The 13,197-nt window shown below is 51.6% G+C and overlaps 1 long non-coding RNA gene across 1 annotated transcript in view; it reads right to left on the bottom strand.

The window, feature by feature from the left end:
- Positions 1-13,197, bottom strand: part of LOC309533346 — a 510,607-nt gene that overhangs the window by 122,012 nt on the left and 375,398 nt on the right. The window lies entirely within an intron of this gene.

The raw sequence follows: 13,197 nt of genomic DNA, 5'->3' as shown, positions 1-13,197 counted from the left end.
GGGTTGTGGTACTCACCTTACTTTCAGGCCAAGGGAGCCAGTGTTTATCCACAGTGTTTGTTCTGGGTCATGTGGCCGGGATGACTGAACTGCTTCTGGTGCAACGGGACACCGTGACAGAAGCCAGAGTGCACGGAAATGTTTACCTTACCACCATAGCGGCACCTATTTATCCACTTCAACTGGCATGCTTTTGAACTGCTGGGTTGGCGGGAGCTGGGCCGGAGTGGCAGGAGCTCACCCTGTCATATGGATTCGAACTGCCTACGTGGTTTAGTGGTTAAGAGCGGTAGACTAGTAATCTGGTGAACTGGGTTCGCGTCTCCGCTCCTCCACATGCAGCTGCTGGGTGACCTTGGGCTAGTCACACTTCTCTGAAGTCTCTCAGCCTCACTCACCTCACAGAGTGTTTGTTGTGGGGGAGGAAGGGAAAGGAGAATGTTAGCCGCTTTGAGATTCCTTCGAGTAGTGATAAAGTGGGATATCAAATCCAAACTCCTCTTCTCTTCACTGCTAGGGAAGAATACGCCATTTTGTGGTTTCCCTCAGGTACCAAAATGTCTTGGACTGGCTTTACCAGGATGCTAAAACATGCAACCACAGTGACTGTTATAACTAGTTTATATTATCATCAACAATATTATTTTTATAGAAGGAATAATCAGGAAACTTCCTGGTTGGGCATTCGAAATGCTTATTGCTTAGCATGTTTCTTGAATGTTAGATTTTTTGTCTGTGTTGAATGCATTCAGGTATTCTGCGTTTTATGGATTGCAAGATAATTGTACACAGCGCTAATAAACCTTGCATTGAATTGAAGCTTCTCTATTTCATTTCCCCCAACAGGCCTTAATTGTAATGGGTGTGCCTTTCTTCAGGGTGAAATAGTAATCTTATAAATGAAGGTTACGTTGGCAAATTGGTAACAACAGGTGCTAGAAATCTCCATCTTTCCATCTTAATCAGTTAGCCATCTCCTGTGCTGTAGACAGTTGCTTTGGGGAAATTAACAATATTGCTTTCTACAAGCCAAGGCATATTCCTCTGTCATTCATTCACTTATTTCTGGGTTAGCACAAAATTAAAAGTGTATTTTACAGGGGAAACTCAATTACCAAAGCCCCGGCAGGAACAAGTAGTAGTAAATAAACTAAATATGAAGCAAGTGTAAAGTGATGCTTCAAAAAAATAAAATAAAATAACTGCAGAGCAAATATACTGTGACTTTTAAACCCCTCACCCCCAGATTACGTGGGGGAAAGCTCTTCGCTGTTCTCCATCCCCAGATGAGGACCAGATAGCATAACATCACATTTTTGTTAAAATCTGCACATTGTGATGCGTATGGATGGGAATGTGCCTGAGGCCTCATCAAAAGCTCAGGTTGTTAATCATGTTGGAGGGCAATTCCGGAAGATGAGCTTTATCAGCTCGGTCATAAAGCGTGTTCTCATAGAAGAGAGAGCACGTGTTGCGGATGGGGCCAAACAAAACCCTCAGTTAGCGACCAGCCCATTGGGGGCAATGGGATGGAGCAGATTGGTTAAAGCTGTTACTGGGGCAAAATTGATGTTGCCAATTTAGGGGTGGGTTTAGTCCCCTTATATAAGCAGGGTCCACAGCTTTCTCTTTCTCTTTTGCTGTGGACATCGGATCTACCTGCACCAAGTGCCTTCAGCGAGAGTCTGGTTGTATATTCCTGTGATTTTCCCTTTCCCTTCGCCCTTTCTTCTCTTTTCTCCTCCTCCTAGTATCCCTTCCTTTTACTTTATTCCCCTCTGGCTCCGTTCATAGACCCCCTTTCTTGGGCAGGAGTGAGCTCTTAGCTGCGGTGCTCCCTGAGGGGGGGGGGTACGAGGCCTCTGGCCCCGGGTGGCTGACGGCCCGGTTCTCGGCCGAGCCAGAGGACCCGGGCCAGGCGGGGAACAGCCTCCCTTCCTCCTTCTGCCTCTCTGCAGCTTAGGGGCCTCCAAAAAATTTTGCCCCATCTCGGCCTTGCAGGTTGTTGCTGAGGCCCCGCTGAGGCCTGGTTGGCCCTGCTGGGGCCTGCTCCCTCTGATCACCCCCCCATCGGGCCTTTGGGCCCGGGGAGGCCCGTTCCGGGCACGGAGGGTGGTACGCGCCGGGCAGTGCCTGCCCGTCGTGTGTGGGTCCGTGGGCGCGGCGGTGCCGCCGCGGCTTGGTCAGCCCGAGCGAGGCCTGGTCCCGGCCTGCTGCCTCCGCGGAGCCCGTCCTGCGGCCTGTCCGCTCTGCCCGCTGCCCCCGTGGAGCCCGTCGGGCCTAGGAGGCCCTTGCGGGGTCCGGGCTCCTGTGCGCGGCGCGCGGCCGCCGCGATCGGCGGGCCGCGCTGCGCCGGGCGTCGCGGCCTGTAGAGCGGGGGCTTGCCGGCGCTGCGGCTCATCGCGGCCTGGCGGCCTGGCTGCGGCCTGTCTTCGCTCGCCTGCCCCTCGCCTTGTGGCACCTTCCTTGGCCCTGGTGAGGCCCCGATTCGCGGGCGCGGGGCGCGGGTGGGCCTCCGCGGCCGGTGGGGACGCGGGCCGGCGGCCCGGGACTGCTGCGGCCGGGTGGGCCTGGCTGGGGGCCATCCCCTACCTTCGGGGCTTCTGGGGCGCTGGGGGTGGCAGCCTGGGCTGAGGTGACTCACCTGGTCTGGCGTGGGCTCCCCAGGCTGCTCGCTTCTTTCCCGGGCAATTTTGGCGGGAGCGCCATTTTGCCTCCTTTCTTGCATATGAGCCATCTGGTGGTCAGTCCCTGTAACTGCAGGGTCTGACAATAATAATTGAGTGGTGGCCTCTGGTGGCCGCAAGGTGTATTACAGCGAATTTTTTCCTTACTAGGTGGCGGCCTCTAGTGGATACTGCTATATTGCATGGGCCACATTGCTTGATACCTGGTGCCTTCAGTTGTTGGCCTGGCTGTCTTAAGTGCTGCCTCGCCATTGTGAATTGGTGCCGGTTGGGTTGTTCGCTACTACTGAGTACCTAATTTTATTTGTTTATTGCTTATTTAATTTTCTTTCTTTGCTCTTTTAGTGTCTTTTATTGTTATTGCAGTAATTGTCTTAATTGGTCCTAACTTGTTGATTCTTTATTTTATTTATTTTAAATTTATTTCCTATACCAGTAGTAGGGATGGCCCCAAAGAAGGCGACAAAGAAATCTGGTCCGGCCTGCTCTGCAAAGCGGCCTATAAAAGGCCCGTCTCAGGCCTTGCGTTCTCCTGAACCTGGCCAGTCGGTGAAACGCCTTCATTCCATGGTCTCTAGTTTGGCTGGTGACCCGGTGGCCCTGGCAAGGATGGAGGCGGAGCTGGAGGGTTTGATGCATCACCGCTCGACCCCGTCGACTTCTTCCGCCACGCTGGCTCCCCCTGTGGACCCTTCGTTTCCACCATCATCATCCAGTGAAGAAGAGGGAGAGCCACTGCCAGCCAGTGGCTATTTGCCTGACGCGTCACAGGCTCGGTCCACGGTTCCGCCTGTGTCGCAGGTTGCCGTGTCACGGGGTCGGGCTTCTTCCCGGGTTGGAGCCAGAAGGAGGGCACCTGCACGGGGTCCGGTTGTGCGGGGTTTACCTGCGCAGCCCGCAGTCGTGGGGAGCTCGATTCCTGGTCATTCACAGGTTGTGTCTTTTCAGTCACTTCCAGCCACTCCGCAGCAGGGCGATGCATCAGAGTCGTCGGTCGAGGACAGCCTCCCTCTTCCTCCGAAGACCTCCTCGGGTGGACATCGCCGTCGCAAGAAAAGCTCCAGGAGGCGTGCCAAGAGGAGACGTAGAGACACCTCGTCCTCTTCATCAGGTGCGTCATCCCAGACTTCTAGTAGTGATGAGGAAGCGCCCCTTAAGTTATACTGGGGTTTCGGGGAAACCTCGGGGCTCCCAAAATGGGTTTGGGAACGGAGGGCGAATTCCCATAGGGCCAGGTATGGTGCAGTGCTAGACTGCCTTGAAGGGGTCCTGGTGCCAGGCATAAAGGCCTCCACCAACTCGGCCAGGGACATCATTCCGGGGGCTCACCTGTCCGCCAAGTTGCGTTCCAGGATATTGGACGGCCGCTATGTCGATATATTTAGCCTAGCCCCCCCTTTGGAAGGCCAGGAGCCTCTGGATAAGGGCCTGCCTGCTCCAAAGAAGCGTTCGATCATAGCTAAGGCCGACAGGACCTTTGAGCGTTGGCTAGATAGTTTTCAGGTTTTTGCTGGAGTTGTGGCCGCGGCCTACCCCAGGAGATCATTGCATCTTTGGGTGTATCTATCCATTGTCCGTTCCGCCTTCACAATGGCCGGAGAAACTGCCGCGCTAGCTTACGACCAGAATTTTAGGCGTAGGGCGGCTAAGATCCCTACGGCCCGCTGGGATCGGAAGGACTTGGATGTCTGGACCACTTATGTGGCCCCCCGAATAGAGAAGAAGGCCCCTGACTCCCAGAAGTTTAAGGCTGCCCCTACCAGGTTGGGAAAAAAGCTTTTTTGCTGGGATTTCAATAAGGGTGCTTGCACACGGCAGTCTTGTAAATACGCACATGCATGTGATAAGTGTTCAGGGAACCATTCCGGGTCCGCGTGCCAGACTGGCCGCCGCCCCTTTCGGAAAGGGGGGGCTCTCAACAGCCCCCAAAAACCGCAGCACAGGCCCCTGCCGGGGGAGCAGGGAAGTAGCTTGATCTCCTCTTTAGCTTACACCCCGGTTAGGCTACAGCCGCTGCTTTCCTTGTTGGAATTGTACCCCGATGCCAAGGTGGCATCTTATTTGCGCGAAGGTTTTTCTTTAGGTTTTAGAATCCCGGTGGTCTCTACCCCAGTTGCCAGAAACCCAGCCAACCAGAAATCAATTAGGGATATGCCAGAGGTGGCACGAAGAAAAATTGGTAAGGAACTAGCTTTACGTCGCATGGCCGGTCCATTTGCGGTCCCTCCATTTCCCAATTTGCATATTTCACCTTTGGGCATAGTTCCCAAAAAAGCCCCGGGGGAATTTCGCCTAATACATAATCTCTCACATCCCAGAGGCACATCAGTAAATGATGTGATACCCCCGGAGCTTTGTTCGGTGAGGTATGCTTCTTTGGATCACGCGATCAAGATGATCCGAAAATTTGGGCCAGGCGCCTTACTGGCAAAATGCGACATTGAATCAGCATTTCGGCTGCTTCCTATTCATCCCGAGGATTTTTGGTTGCTGGGATTTCAGTTCAAAGGAAGTTTTTACTTCGATAAGGCTATGCCCATGGGTTGCTCAGTTGCCTGTGCGGCCTTTGAGAGTTTTAGTTCGTTTTTGGAATGGGCTTTACGTGAAAAAACCGGTTTAAGCGGTGTCACGCATTATCTTGATGATTTTTTTGGTCGCCTCTGCAGGCAATACGGGGGATTGTGTAGTCTTATTGCAAGCCTTCGCTTCCTTAACGGAAGAGCTGGGCGTCCCGTTAGCGGCTGAGAAGACCGAGGGTCCTTCTACCAAGCTGACTTACCTGGGTATCTTGTTAGATACCGTGGCTCAAACATCTAGCCTGCCGCCTGAAAAAATAACCAATTTAAGAATGGTCATTGAGGAGATGATTCCTTTAAAGAAGGTCTCCCTGCGGCAACTTCAGTCTCTGCTGGGCCACCTGAACTTTGCTTGTAGGGTGGTTGCTCCTGGGCGACCTTTCTGTTCACGCTTGGCCAGACTCACCTCGGGCTTGCAGGCCCCGCATCACAGGGTCCGCCTTCCTTCTCAGGTACGGGCTGACCTTGCTATTTGGCTGGAATTCTTGGAGGAATTCAACGGGGTGTCCTTGTGGCAGGACACTTTGAACCTCCACAACGACTTCCAAGTGCATTCGGATGCTGCGGGGTCCTTGGGGTTTGGCTTGTACTGGGATGGCAGGTGGTGCACCGAGCGCTGGCCTCCTGCATGGCGGGGGCAGGCTATAACTAGGGACTTAACCTTTCTTGAGTTTTTCCCCATTGTAGTGGCAGTGCACTTGTGGGTCGAACAATTTAGGGATCACCGTGTTTGTTTCTGGACTGATAACCAGGCGGTGGTGAATGTACTGGCCAAGCAGTCTTCACGATCCCCTCGGGTATCTGCCCTTCTTCGGGCCTTCGTTTTGCATTGCTTGCGTTTTAACATTGTTTTTTCTGCCCGTTTTGTCCCAGGAATTTCTAACGAAATTGCTGATGCTCTGTCCCGTTTTCAGATGGAGCGTTTCAGGTCCCTGGTGCCAGTGGCTCGAGACCGTCCGGAAATTTTCCCGGATCATCTCTGGAACCTTGGCAGAACTTAGTCTTACAGGGAGTAGCTGCATCTGTTGCACCTTCTACCTTGAGGTCCTATAAAAAGGCCTGGGCGGACTTTTTGTTATTTAGTGGGCAGCCTGCTGGGGAGGTCACCACCCCCCATTCGACCTCTCAGGTGCTCCGGTATCTGGCACATCTATTCCAGATGCGTCGGGCAGCTAGGACCCTACGCCTGCATTCTGCAGCAATTTCCTTTTTTAGTAAAGCATATTTTAATAAAGATCCATGTAGGAAGTTTGTAGTGCGTAGGGCCCTGGAGGGATGGGGGCGACTCACTCCTTCCAGGCCCGTCTCCAGACGACCCATTACATTTGAATTGCTGGCGCGGATGCGGTCTAAGCTGCGGAGCATCTGTTGGTCGAAATTTGAGGTTCGGCTATTTTCAGCAGCCTTTTCGTTAACTTTCTTTGGGGCCCTGAGGGTTGGCGAAGTGGTCCTCGAGCCCAAGCAGGACGGAGGTTCTAGGGGTTTGTTGATGCAGGATGTGAGTGTGTCTTCAAGGGACCTGCAGGTTCACGTCAGGAATTCAAAGACGGACCAACTAGGCAGGGGCGCGGTCATTACACTTCCTGCGACGGGCAAAAGCGGCCCTTGCCCGGTGAAGGACCTTAAGAAGTATTTAGCCCTGCGCCCTGGTGGCGAAGGGCCCCTGTTCATACACGAAAATGGCCGCCCGCTGGTGAGACACCAGTTTGCGGGAGTGTTGCGAAAAGCTGTGGAGGCTTGTGGCCTCCCGGCTTCTGAGTTTGCCCCTCACTCGTTTAGGATTGGGGCGGCTACAACTGCCGCTCACTGGGGTTTGTCAGTTAAGAGGATAAAGGACCTGGGTCGGTGGCGTTCGGATGCATTCAGAACCTACGTGAGAAAATAATGTGTTGTTGTACTTACATATGTGTGTTTTACCCTAGGTCGGGCTGCTATCCGTATTTGGATAGTAGGGCACAATATTGTGCACTGGGCTGCGGACAGAGCTCGCCAGTCCGGACTGGGTGACGGCCTGGGATTCCCGCGCCGCGTTCAGGTGTCCTGGATTTCCAGAAGGGGGATGCTGTGGAGGGAATTGTTATCTCTCATGCGAAGGCGTGTCTTCCAATCTGGCCCTCCTTCAGCGATCGTAGTGCAGCTCGGGGAGAACGATATGGTTTCCTCTTCCTGCTACGAGCTGCGTGCTACCATATTACAGGACCTTGGGGAATTGGCGGCACGGGTGCCGTCAACTAAGCTAATTTGGTCACAGCTGTTGCAACGCCGCATCTGGCGTGGTAGTCCTTGCCCAGTCGCCACTGAACGTGTAAGGAAGCGGATTAATTCCGCAGCAAGCAGGCTGGTGGTGAATCTGGGTGGGGCTGTAATCCCTCACCCTCTGATTTCATTCAAGGCGATTGAGTTTTACAGGGATGATGGGGTTCATCTCTCGCCATTGGGGAATGATGTGTGGCTGGATGCTTTAGTGTCCAGGCTGAGGGTGTGGTTTAATTTGTGAGTGGTTGGCGGCGAGCGTAAGGGCTCGAATGGCGGTTAGGCATTGGTTAAAATTGGTTGGTGGAGGGGTATGGATTGGCTGTGCCTGCCCCTCCAATGCTGCTGCAGACGGGTATTCCGTTAAAGGAATTCTGAAGCTTACCATCCCCCTCGTCCAAACCCTGACGGCAGGGTGCGGGCCGTGTAAGCTTCAAGGAACATGCGCGGAGCAGTGAGAGTCTGTGACGCAGCTCCATCTGACTCTGACCATGTTTCCTCCGGGACTGGCTAAGGAGTCAGTGCTGTCCCCCAAGGCGGGGGGGGGGGACAGGTAGTCATAACCAATGCCTAAGCAACCACTCTCAATCTGTATAAAATAAAGTTGTGGCCAAAATTATGCCAAAAACCAAAACAAAAATTATGTGTGATGTCTGAGTTATTGGGGTAGGGGCTTTGTGGGACCTCAGCACGCAAAGCGTGTTCTCATAGAAGAGAGAGCACGTGTTGCGGATGGGGCCAAACAAAACCCTCAGTTAGCGACCAGCCCATTGGGGGCAATGGGATGGAGCAGATTGGTTAAAGCTGTTACTGGGGCAAAATTGATGTTGCCAATTTAGGGGTGGGTTTAGTCCCCTTATATAAGCAGGGTCCACAGCTTTCTCTTTCTCTTTTGCTGTGGACATCGGATCTCCCGCCCGCCCTCCCTTGTTTGGGCTTGCGCTTTGACCTTGCTTTGCCTGTCATGGGGTCGTTCGCCTTGGTGCGGGGGCCCAGTAGGAATTTGTCCAATTGGCTGATTAGTGCGTGCCTTTTGGGTTTTGCCTACTGCTTAGCAAATCGTCACAACTTGTAAGGTTGGCGGTTAGGCATTGGTTAAAATTGGTTGGTGGAGGGGTATGGATTGGCTGTGCCTGCCCCTCCAATGCTGCTGCAGACGGGTATTCCGTTAAAGGAATTCTGAAGCTTACCATCCCCCTCGTCCAAACCCAGACGGCAGGGTGCGGGCCGTGTAAGCTTCAAGGAACATGCGCGGAGCAGTGAGAGTCTGTGACGCAGCTCCATCTGACTCTGACCATGTTTCCTCCGGGACTGGCTAAGGAGTCAGTGCTGTCCCCCAAGGCGGGGGGGGGGACAGGTAGTCATAACCAATGCCTAAGCAACCACTCTCAATCTGTATAAAATAAAGTTGTGGCCAAAATTATGCCAAAAACCAAAACAAAAATTATGTGTGATGTCTGAGTTATTGGGGTAGGGGCTTTGTGGGACCTCAGCACGCAAAGCGTGTTCTCATAGAAGAGAGAGCACGTGTTGCGGATGGGGCCAAACAAAACCCTCAGTTAGCGACCAGCCCATTGGGGGCAATGGGATGGAGCAGATTGGTTAAAGCTGTTACTGGGGCAAAATTGATGTTGCCAATTTAGGGGTGGGTTTAGTCCCCTTATATAAGCAGGGTCCACAGCTTTCTCTTTCTCTTTTGCTGTGGACATCGGATCTCCCGCCCGCCCTCCCTTGTTTGGGCTTGCGCTTTGACCTTGCTTTGCCTGTCATGGGGTCGTTCGCCTTGGTGCGGGGGCCCAGTAGGAATTTGTCCAATTGGCTGATTAGTGCGTGCCTTTTGGGTTTTGCCTACTGCTTAGCAAATCGTCACAACTTGTAAGGTTGGCGGTTAGGCATTGGTTAAAATTGGTTGGTGGAGGGGTATGGATTGGCTGTGCCTGCCCCTCCAATGCTGCTGCAGACGGGTATTCCGTTAAAGGAATTCTGAAGCTTACCATCCCCCTCGTCCAAACCCTGACGGCAGGGTGCGGGCCGTGTAAGCTTCAAGGAACATGCGCGGAGCAGTGAGAGTCTGTGACGCAGCTCCATCTGACTCTGACCATGTTTCCTCCGGGACTGGCTAAGGAGTCAGTGCTGTCCCCCAAGGCGGGGGGGGGGGACAGGTAGTCATAACCAATGCCTAAGCAACCACTCTCAATCTGTATAAAATAAAGTTGTGGCCAAAATTATGCCAAAAACCAAAACAAAAATTATGTGTGATGTCTGAGTTATTGGGGTAGGGGCTTTGTGGGACCTCAGCACGCAATGGAGATGCTGACACAATGATCCCTTCGGCGCCCCACCCCCCATTTCCCAGACTTGTCAACCTTTTCCCAAGCCTCTGCGGGGGTCACCCTCCTCCTGCGGGGGCTTGGGAAGGAAGCTGCACGCCCGCCAGCCATATAGTTGGTGGGGCGCAGCTTCCATCCTAAGCTTCTGCGGGGATAGCTCTCCTCCAGCGGAGGCTTGGGAGGCAAGCTGCATGCCCACCAACCATATGGTTGACGGGGTGCAGCTGGCGGGCATGCAAGAGGGAAAGGGGAGGCCACCGGCAAAGCCACGCAACTCCCCCACTTGCTGGGGTGCCCCAGAGAGGCCAGCGCCCTGGCGCAAAGCACCAGTAAACCCCATGGGAAAGACGGCTCTGCAGACCAGTGTAAACAGTCTACACTGATTCTCAGACCGATCAGGGAATGCCAGAGGTAGAACCTGGGCTTTGCAGCATGAGAGCTCCGTTCTCTGCCTAAAGTTGTGATCTGCCACCTCGCTCCAGAGACCTTTACATTCCTGGTTTTAAAAAGAGGCTCAGGAGCTGTACATTCTCCCATCCACAACCCCTTCTAGCATCCTCCTTGCTCCCTGCTGGGTGAATGACACAGCTGTAGTCCTGCTAACCGAAGCAGGTAAGAGAGAAAAACAGAAGAAAGGGCTGGAGGAGAACATGTGGCAGGTAAGCCTCGCTGGCTGCCAAATCTCCTCTTTCATCAGACAGCTTAAACGTTGGGACTTGATAGTGATGCTCGAAAAACTTATCGCCTTTCCAAATTTGAATCTAAATTGGTCTACGCTTTCCAGATGTATGCACAGATCAGAACTTCCGCTGTTCACCACCTTTAACACTTCATGAATGTTGCAGTGCAGTTCTCAGCTGAAAAAGAAAAAAGAGAAAAGAGAATAGTACGTGGTGCATATTTTGAGAGAAAATAGGTCTAAAGGTCTTCTTTAAAATGCATATTTAGATTACAGAATCATGTGAAAATAGGACAGTGGCATGAGCCAGAAATGGACAGATTTCTCTATCCCTACAACCTATCTGGCCCCAAACCTATTTAGCTTTTGGACGGCTTAAGAGCTTGGCCCCGATATTTTAAAGACCAGCCTTGCACCTGTGTAGGCCTTGTGTCCTACACAATGGCAACCGTGCCCTAAACAGTCATCTGTTACTGTCGCCCAACTCCTGTGCTTCCCTCCCCCACCCCAAAGAGCTGGGGTCTGAGAAATCTTGAGAGCCATCTGTACACAGCAGTAAACATAAATCAATCCGGATCTCAGCTAGCTACTTAACTTGTTTGAGTACGCCATCCACGCACCAACTTTCCTGGAACTGTCAGTGGAACAGATGGATGAAGCCGCCCCGTCTGCCAGCTTGGAGACTGTCCCGTGAAGGAACAAGGCAGGTAACACACTTTGATTTGCCTCACCGATACAGAGCACTTTAGAAAGGATTTACAAATGTTAAGACAAAGTTTATCTGACTTAACACCTCGAACCTCAGGTGCTGGTGATCACAAGACAGTCTGCAAGAGGAATGAATGCCACTTGCTTTAATGGGAGAATGTTCTCCTCTCTTACGCAGCTTCTTGGGGATAAACAGATGTCCTTTAAAACTACCACAGCTGGTCACCTAACTTTTTTTATGTCATAGGCACCATGCATCTAAGCTGCCCTCCACCATTCATTCATTCGTTTCCTTGCTTCTTTATTTATTTGGGAATTCTGGCCACAAGAATTCTGCAGGCTTGGTATTTGCCTCACGTACTCTGACAACTCCTGCAGAGAGGCCATACATAATGGCTGTTCCCAGGCTATAGCAGATTATAAAATTAAGGAGTCACAAAGGAAAATGTGGAAATGCCATTAAAAATAAGCTAAATGTTATTGACTGGGATAGTGATTCAAGCAAACCACGGATCATGCAGCATAGAGGAGAGGAACCTGGGGGGGGGGGCAAGGGATGCCTTGCCCCAATAGAATATTTTTGGGGACTGCACTCTACCAGTGCATGGGTAAGATCACCCTTAACATGCAAGCATATTCACATGAACACACAGAGAGAGTCATCTGCAACCACACACACACCAGTTTCCTTTTATTTACACCTATTTAAATTTGCATAATAAACCCATTCATCATCCTATCATTATCTTACACAGACTTCCCAACTTATCTTTCATTGGCATCCTATTTCATATTCTTTGGTTTGCTACATCTCCTTATGCTTTTCATATATATTTTTCATTCTTTCGGATCCAACACCATTTCCCCAAGGAAGCAGGCTTTTTTTTAACCAAGTAACTCTGTTCAGTTTTCACTCTCAACTTCTCTCTCACTCACTCACTCCCCCTCCCCAATATGTGTGTGTGTTTTAAAGTTCTTCTGCTTGTGGAAAAGCAGAAAATACCTCAACAGCTGAACAGCCCTGCTGAAATTCCTAAATGCAAACGGCATCCCTAAAATTGTACCTATGCAGTTGCAAAATTCATGGACACGCTTTGCATATTTGCAAGAAACACAAGTCCACCTCTCCGTGGTGACATGCCCCTTTCTTGTTTTCATAATAATTCCTTTTGGCAGAGTTGCTTTTTTAAATGGATCTTCTCTGTAGGTACCTGTATAAATATAGGCACCATCATCATTGTCATTATTTTGTACCTGCTTGGCATGCTGCCCTGTATGGCGGAACTGCTCTCACCACTCTAAATCCAGGGCTGGTGGATGGGGACTCTGAGGGCAAGATAAAATCCAGCTGTTGGCTATATCTGACCTGCAGGTTGAGAATTGCCCATCGCTAACATAGTGAATTATGGTGCTGGAGGAGACTCTTGAGAGTCCCATGGACTGCAAGAAGATCAAACCTATCCATTCTTAAGGAAATCAACCCTGAGTGCTCACTGGAAGGACAGATCCTGAAGCTGAGGCTCCAATACTTTGGCCACCTCATGAGAAGAGAAGACTCCCTGGGAAAGACCCTGATGTTGGGAAAGATGGAGGGCACAAGGAGAAGGGGACAATAGAGGATGAGATGGCTGGACAGTGTTCTCGAAGCTACGAACATGAGTTTGACCAAACTGCGGGAGGCAGTGGAAGACAGGATGCCTGGTGTGCTCTGGTCCATGGGGTCACGAAGAGTTGGACATGACTAAACGACTAAACAACAACAACAACATAATGAGTGTGATCATATCAGGGTGCTACAGAGTCAATCAGATTTGGCTGCATTATGATGCCATTGAAGGTAAATGAACCCAACTGAGTTCTGAGTTGGCCCTGAGTGAGGCCGATGTTTCCTGCACTGTATTTCATTTCTTCTGAATGGGTAGGGCCATTGGCTTACTTTGGACATTATGTGCACCCCGCCCTCC

The sequence above is a fragment of the Podarcis vaucheri genome (genome assembly GCF_965113315.1).
Source record: "Podarcis vaucheri genome assembly, chromosome: 5".
NCBI lineage: Eukaryota > Metazoa > Chordata > Lepidosauria > Squamata > Lacertidae > Podarcis > Podarcis vaucheri.
The sequence above is the reverse complement of the archived record's forward strand: the minus strand, read 5'-3'. Positions and strand labels throughout refer to the sequence as shown.